Source organism: Sciurus carolinensis, chromosome X (assembly GCF_902686445.1).
Source record: "Sciurus carolinensis chromosome X, mSciCar1.2, whole genome shotgun sequence".
In the NCBI taxonomy this organism is placed as follows: domain Eukaryota; kingdom Metazoa; phylum Chordata; class Mammalia; order Rodentia; family Sciuridae; genus Sciurus; species Sciurus carolinensis.
Genome location: NC_062232.1, coordinates 83,230,949 through 83,238,269, shown reverse-complemented (window position 1 = coordinate 83,238,269; position 7,321 = coordinate 83,230,949). Strand labels below are relative to the sequence as shown.

At 39.5% G+C, this 7,321-nt stretch overlaps 1 pseudogene; it reads right to left on the bottom strand.

The window, feature by feature from the left end:
- Nucleotides 1–362: 362 nt before the first annotated feature.
- LOC124972528 (RING finger protein 11-like) lies at nt 363–1,902 on the bottom strand (annotated as a pseudogene).
- Nucleotides 1,903–7,321: the final 5,419 nt, after the last annotated feature.

Below are 7,321 nucleotides of genomic sequence, written 5' to 3'. Positions count from 1 at the left end.
ATAAATTGTGTATATACACATACACACAAATACATGTATATTTCTTTAAATTACATATTGAAATTATAATATTTTACATACATTGTGCTAAACTAATCATTGAAATTAAAAAAAAATATTTAAAATTTACCTTCACTTTCATTTATCACATTAACAACCAAAAGAATTAGATAAAACCCATAGGAAAGGGTAATATTAGACCCACTTTGCTGAGTTGATTTATTGCCACATTAACTCAATTTTTATAGAAAAGGGATAGTGCATCTCAGTTTGCTTACAAGCTAGGAGATCACTTAAAATTCTGCATTTCCTAACTGCAAACAGAATATAGCACTTACAACAGGTTATAAATAAACTGGTTTTCAAGCATAGAGCTAGCCCCAACCGTAATACACTATTTAAAAAGACCTAAGGCAATGAATTTCATTTCCAATGGAAAAAAAGAACTGTGCAAACAAGCTTAAAACTACTTTTTTTTGTGCCAGTGTTATAAAATGTAGCTTTTAATAAAACCTTGACCCAAATGCCAGTAACTTCAGAAAAGAATTTGGTGGAGAGAAGAAAGTTATTTCATTTAGGAAAAATAACCACTATCTTTTTCCTAATCTTCAACACACACAATTTAAACATATACAGCTGCTTTAACACTTTACCCAATTCCTATGTACTGGAGCAATAACAAGATCTAAATACAATTATATTTTTAAACACTGGGTCAAGGCTTTACATAAAAATACCATCCTACTTTTTCCCCCCTAAGTGTCTAAAATATCACATACTTTCCTCAACATCTGCAGCCATCTAGGAATTTTTAGGAAACTTTTGTGCATGATCTTAATTCCTAATCCCTGGTTCTTTGGACTCAGTGACAAAAGATCAAAACCACCAAAAATGATGGTTCACTTGAAGTCAGACGAGAGACCCTGGCTCAATTAGTCTCATAGGATGAAAGCAGTGCTGCATCAACTGGCTCCATGCAGGAGGGGCAAGTGAAGGATCTCAGCAACCAGTCATCTATACAGTCCAGGTAATAGATGTGCATGCATGGCAGAAATTAAATCTGGTCCCCATAAACAAAGTCCATCATGCAGATCAGACACTCCTGGATCTTTTTTTCTGATCCATCTCTTCCAGGGTCATAAACTCCTTTAGGCAGATGCTGTATAAGGCCTATTCTTTGAGCTATCCTAATTTGTTCCTCTTCAGTCAGCTGAGTTGCTAGCTGAGTCTGGTTAGATGTTGGATGATAAACGAACCGAAACTTGTTCCTGATATCCAGCGGCTCCTGATCCGGCTCCTTCCCTCACTGTGGGGGTTCCCGGGAACCCCAGCCTTGGGCGTGGTCAAGATGGCGCCTGACGCTGAGCCAAAAGCGGCCAGCTATACAGTAAACAACCAGCGAATTCCAATGATTGGCTAGTTAACGATGTGACTAGAGCATGCCCCCTCGTGTACCCATCCTGCGCCTGCAGCTGTCCGCGTTTATCTCGTGTACTCTCCCCTGATTGGTTGAAGTGTATATAAGCCTGGTGGGTGGGAGAGTAGGGGGCAGAAGCTGGGGGAACGGAACGGACGGAGCGGAAGCGGCGGCGGCGGCGGCGACGGCGACGGCGGCAGCAGCAGCGGCTGGAGCTGAGCTGGAAGGAGGGAGTACGCGGGAGTGGAAGAAGCTGGGAAAAGGGAAGCTGGGAGTGCGCAGAAGCTAGGGGTAAGAGAAGCGTAGGAAAGGAACTGTGCACAATAAACTTCCAAAGCTTCAGACATTTGTCGTGTCTCTCTCTGCGGCCAGAGGGGACCTGATACCTCACCAAAGCTAGCCCGGTTGGACTGAGACTCCTGAAGCAGGGAGATGTCATCCGAGTTGGGGAATTTGAGGCAGTTCCCCATCCTCCCGGTCTGGGGCGTGTGATCTTTGCACTGTTCTGACAGTCTCTTTCCTATGTTATTAAGCACCACAGCAGCAGAAGTAGCTGCTAATATTTTAGTGTTGTGGTTATAAGCCTAGGTTTTGAAATCAAATGTTCTGGGTTTCCACTTACTGTGGCACTGGTCAAGTGACGCTCTCTGATTTCATTCCCTCAGTAGTAAAAACCTACATCATAGAGTTATTATGAGTTTCTACTACTAGCTGTCTCGTAGCCACTGTGCTAAATACAAGAATAGTCTCATTTAATTCTCTCAAAACCCCAGAAAACAAACTGTTTTTGCTCCTAATTTACAGATAAGTGGGGCTCAGAAAGACTGTTAGGTGATTTGACCAAAATTACATAACTAATGATGGTGCTTCAACTTGAAGGTTAACACAGTAAGCCTGTGTTAACACAACAATATCAACAAAACACAGGTTTACTGTGTTAACTGGGAGCAAAACGCAGAGTGAAATATTTGAAGAACTTGCAGTTTGGTCAGATAAGAAGCATGTATAAAACTGGGGTCAAGGAAGATTTGGTTGCTGAAGAGTTTACCACCACTAAAGAGAAGCTAAGTATTTTGCACAGAGATTGCCTTCAGGGCATCTCAGGAATCAGCAAGATTAAACCCATTGCAGGATGAAGGGTATGAAGTGAAAACATTTTTGAAAGATGTTGCTTTGAGAAGATGACACCACTACTGCCTAGAAAGTTATTTCCCCAGGATTCCTTTCACTGTGTGCAGTTGCACAGGCATTTGGGGTTCTCTGCAGTCATTTTCCAAGGGGACCAGGTTACTGCTGGACCTGGTGCCAGATCTTGGCATTGCCCACATGATGCTGGTTCTGCAGGAGTACAGGGTACTGGAATTAGGGGTCACCAAGGCTTCCACTGAGATTCCAAAGAAAGACCTGAGAGGCCAGGCATTAAAGTATAACAAAATCTCCGAATGTATCCCCTAAGTGGGTGATGAATGAAGCTATGAAGGTGAAGCTGAAACTGCAAAAGGGAACCTGGAAATTAAGACATACTAGGAACATGGAATGTCTATGAAGGAAAGCTACAGGAGCCAGCAGAGTCAGACCAATAGAGGCAATGAGGGCTGCAGCCAGTGAAGCTAAAGGAACAGGATTGTACATCTCACCACCATGTGCGTGTGCCATGGATACTGAACATGGAACTATAGGACTTAATGTTTGCCCAACTGGCTTCCAGTCTTGCTTTGGTCCCATGATTTCTTTCTTTGTCCCTATTCCTTCCTTTTAGAATGTGAATGTTTATTTTGTGCCATTGTATATTGGATGTATAAAACTTGCTTTTCTGATTTTTACTGGGGCTCACAACTGAGAATTTGCCTTGAGTCTTAGAGGAGAATTTGGACTTGTACTCTGGGACTGTGTGATTGTAAAGACTACAGGGGCTCTTGGAGATGGACTGAATGCATTTTGCATTGTAGGTTGGACATGAGCTTTTGGGAACCTGGGGCAGAAAGTTAAATTGGGTTTGTCTGTTTGTTTTGATCTGGGGATTGAACGCAAGGGTGCTTTACTACTGATCTATCTCCCAGTTCTTTTTTTTTTTTTTTTTGGGTGCTGGGGATCGAACCCAGGGCCTTATGCTTACAAGGCAAGCACTCTACCGACTGAGCTATCTCCCCAGCACCCCCAGTTCTTTTTCTAAATGTTTTGAGACAGGATCTTGCTAAGTTGTTTAGTGCCTTGCTGTGTTCCTGAGACTGGCCTCAAATCTACAATCCTCCTGCCTCAGCCTCCCAAACCACTGGGTTTACAGGCATGTGACATTGTGCCTGATTCTGGTTTATATCTTTAATGTACTCTGAAAAGTTCATATATTAGGCAATACAGGAATATTCAGAGGTGAAATGATAGGGTTATTAGAGTTGTAACCCCAGCAGTGGATTAATCCATTTGATGGATTTATAATTTGAGTGGAGTGGTAATGTAAGCAGAAGAGGGTATGGTTAAAGAAGTAGGTCACTGGAGGTGTGCCCTTGGGTTATATCTTATCTCTGCCTCCCCTCTCACTTTCTCTGCTTTCTAGCCATGAGTGGAGCAGCTTTCCTCCAGTATACCATTCTGCCATTGCATCAAACCCAGAGTAATGGAGTCAGTCAAACCTGAACTGAATCTCTGAAACCATGAGTGCAAAATAAACTTTTCCTACTCTAAGTTGTTCTTGTCAGATATTTTGGTCACTGCAATGAAAAGTGAACACATATACATTCTGTAATGATTACAATAAAATTAGCACATCCTTTACCACACATGGTCGCTAGTATGTATTGGGGGCAGTGAGGGCCCCCATATACTCTCTTAACAAATTTCAAGTAAACAATATAGCATTATTAATTGTAATCACTGTGCTGTATATTACATTCCTGGAACTTATTCACCTTTTAACTGAAAGTTTCTACCCTCTATTAGCATGATTTCTATTCCTATAACAAAATACCTAAGGCTAAGTATTCCTATAACAAATACCTAATACCTAAGGATACTTTATAAAGAAAAGAGGTTTATTTGACTCATGATTCTAGTGGCTGAAGGGTTCAACAGCATAGCAGCAACTACCTGGTTGCATCATGACCATGACATGGTAGAGAAATGGAAAAGGAATTAGCCATGTGCAGAAGTGAGAGGTCACATTACAAGACAGGAATCCAAAGACCAGGAAGCAGCCAGTTTTGTACTATTTATAAAAGCTTTCTCTTTTAAGAATCCACTTCTTAAGACCAGCACTAATCCCTTCCAAAGGTGATGCCCCCAATGACCTAAATACCTTCTATAAAGTCCCACCTCTGAAAGGTTCTACCACCTCTCTTAATACACCCACTGGGACCATGCCTCCAGGACATGAACCCTTGGAGGACAAACCATATCCTAACCATAACCTATCCTTCAACTAACATATCATTTTGTGTATCTTCCAGCCCATGGCAACTATTATAATATTCTCTCTTTCTATTAGTTTGAGTTTTCCAGATTCCACATATAGGTGACCAGTTTATAAGTTCTTTATTTTATGAACACTGTTTTCTGATACATGTTGATACTTAATATTTTATATTCATATATATCACTATTTTCTTCTGAGATATCTTCTGCTGTATTTATACTTAGAAAGTCCCTCATATGCCCAAATGAAGGAAATATTTACCTATATAATTTCTTATTGTTTTATATTTTTTACTTTTTAAATTGATATATAATTCAATAATTCATCTGGAATTTATTTTGAAATATGGGAAGAGTAGGGGATGAATTTATTTTTTCTCCACATAGTTACCATTTCCCTGAGCATGGTATCTTACAAAATATTTTTCCCACAAATCTGTGATTCCCTATGACTTATTTAAGGTTTGTATATGGGTTTTCTATTCTTTTTCACTGTTAGGATGACCAGTCATTCCAGGTTGCTCAGGACTATCTTACTTTTAGTACTGAAAAGTCCATGTCCAAGGAAGCCTTGGGCAAACTGGAATGTTTGGTCATCTTTACCTCTCCATATTTTTGTGGCATTGCCTCATTTTGTTATCTATTGCATCTTTGAAATACATCTTAACATCTACTAAGGCAAGTATCTCTCACTCTATCCAAAAATTATTTCTTTTTTCAGATGAAAATCAGCATATTCTATTTTACTAATTTCAAAAATAAAATACTTTGGAATTCCATTATAATTCTAAATAACTTAAGAACACTTTATTTTTTATTAAAATATTTATTTTTATAGACACATTTTGATTCATTGTACACAAATGGGGTACAACTTTTCATTTCTATGGTTGTACACAATGTATATTCATGCCACTCATGTAATCATACATATATAGGGTAATACTGTCTGTCTCATCCTACTGTTTTTCCACCCCCACCACCTCCCACCCCTTTTTCCTCTATACCATCCAAAGTTCCTTCATTCTTCTCTTCCCCCATCCCCCCCCCACTTGTTATATATCATCATGCACTTATCAGAGAAAACATTCAGCCTTTGGTTTTTTGGGCTTGGCCTATTACACTTAGCATGATATTTTCCAACTTCATCCATTTACCAGCAAATGCCATGATTTTATTCTTCTTTATGACTGAGTAATATTCCATTGTGTATATATACCACAGTTTCTTTATCCATTTGTCAATTAAAAGGCATCTAGGTTGGTTCCAAAATCTAGCTATTGTGAATTGGGCTGCTATGAAGGTCAATGTGGCTGCATCACTGTAGTATGCTGACTTTAAATCCTTTGGATATAAACCGAGGAGTGGGATAGCTGGGTCAAATGGTGGGCCCATTCCAAGCTTTCTGAGGAATCTCCACACTGCTTTCCAGAGTGGCTGTACCAATTTGCAACTCCACCAGCAATGTATGAGTGTGCCTTTTTCCCCACATCAACGCCAACACATATTATTGCTTGTGTTCTTGATAATAGCCATTCTAATTGGAGTTAGATGAAATCTTAGGGTGGTTTTAATTTGTATTTCTCTAATTACTAGGGATGATGAGCACTTTTTCATATATTTGTTGATCACCTGTATATCTTCTTCTCTGAAGTGTCTGCCCATTTCCTTAGCCCATTTATTGATTGGGTTCTTTGTATTTTGGGTGTAAAATTTTTTAAGTTTCTTATAAACTTTGGAGATGAGTGCTCTGTCTGAAGTGTGTGTGGAAAAGATTTTCTCCCACTCCGTAGGCTCTGTCTTCACATTGTTGATAGTTTCCTGTGCTGAGAAAAACCTTTTTAGTTTGAATCTATCCCATTTATTGATTCTTGCTTCTATTTCCTGCACTATGGGGGTCTTGTTAAGGAAGTCTGGTCCTAAGCCAACATGATGGAGATTTGGGCCTACTTTTTCTTCTGTTTGGTGAAGGTTCTCAGGTCTAATTCCTAGATCCTTGATCCATATTGAATTGAGTTTTGTACAGGGTGAGAGATAGGGGTTTAGTTTCATTTTTCTGCATATGGATTTCCAGTTTTCCCAGCACCATTTGTTGAAGAAGCTATCTTTTCTCCATTGTAAGTTTTTGGCACCCTTGTCTAGTATGAGGTTACTGTACTTATATGGGTATGTCTCCGTGTCTTCTATCCTGTACCATTGATCTACCTGTCTATTTTGGTGCCAGTACCATGTTGTTTTTGTTACTATTGCCCTATAGTAGAGTTTAAGGTCTGGATTGTGATACCTCCTACATCACTCTTCCTGCCCAGGATTGCTTTGGCTATTCTGGGTCTTTTGTTCTTCCAGATGAATTTCACGATTGCTTTTTCTGTTTCTATGAGAAATGCCATAGGGATTTTAATTGGAATTGCATTAAATCTGTATAGTGCCTTTGGAATTATGGCCATTTTGATAATATTAATTCTACCTATCCAAGAACATGGGAGATCTTTCCAT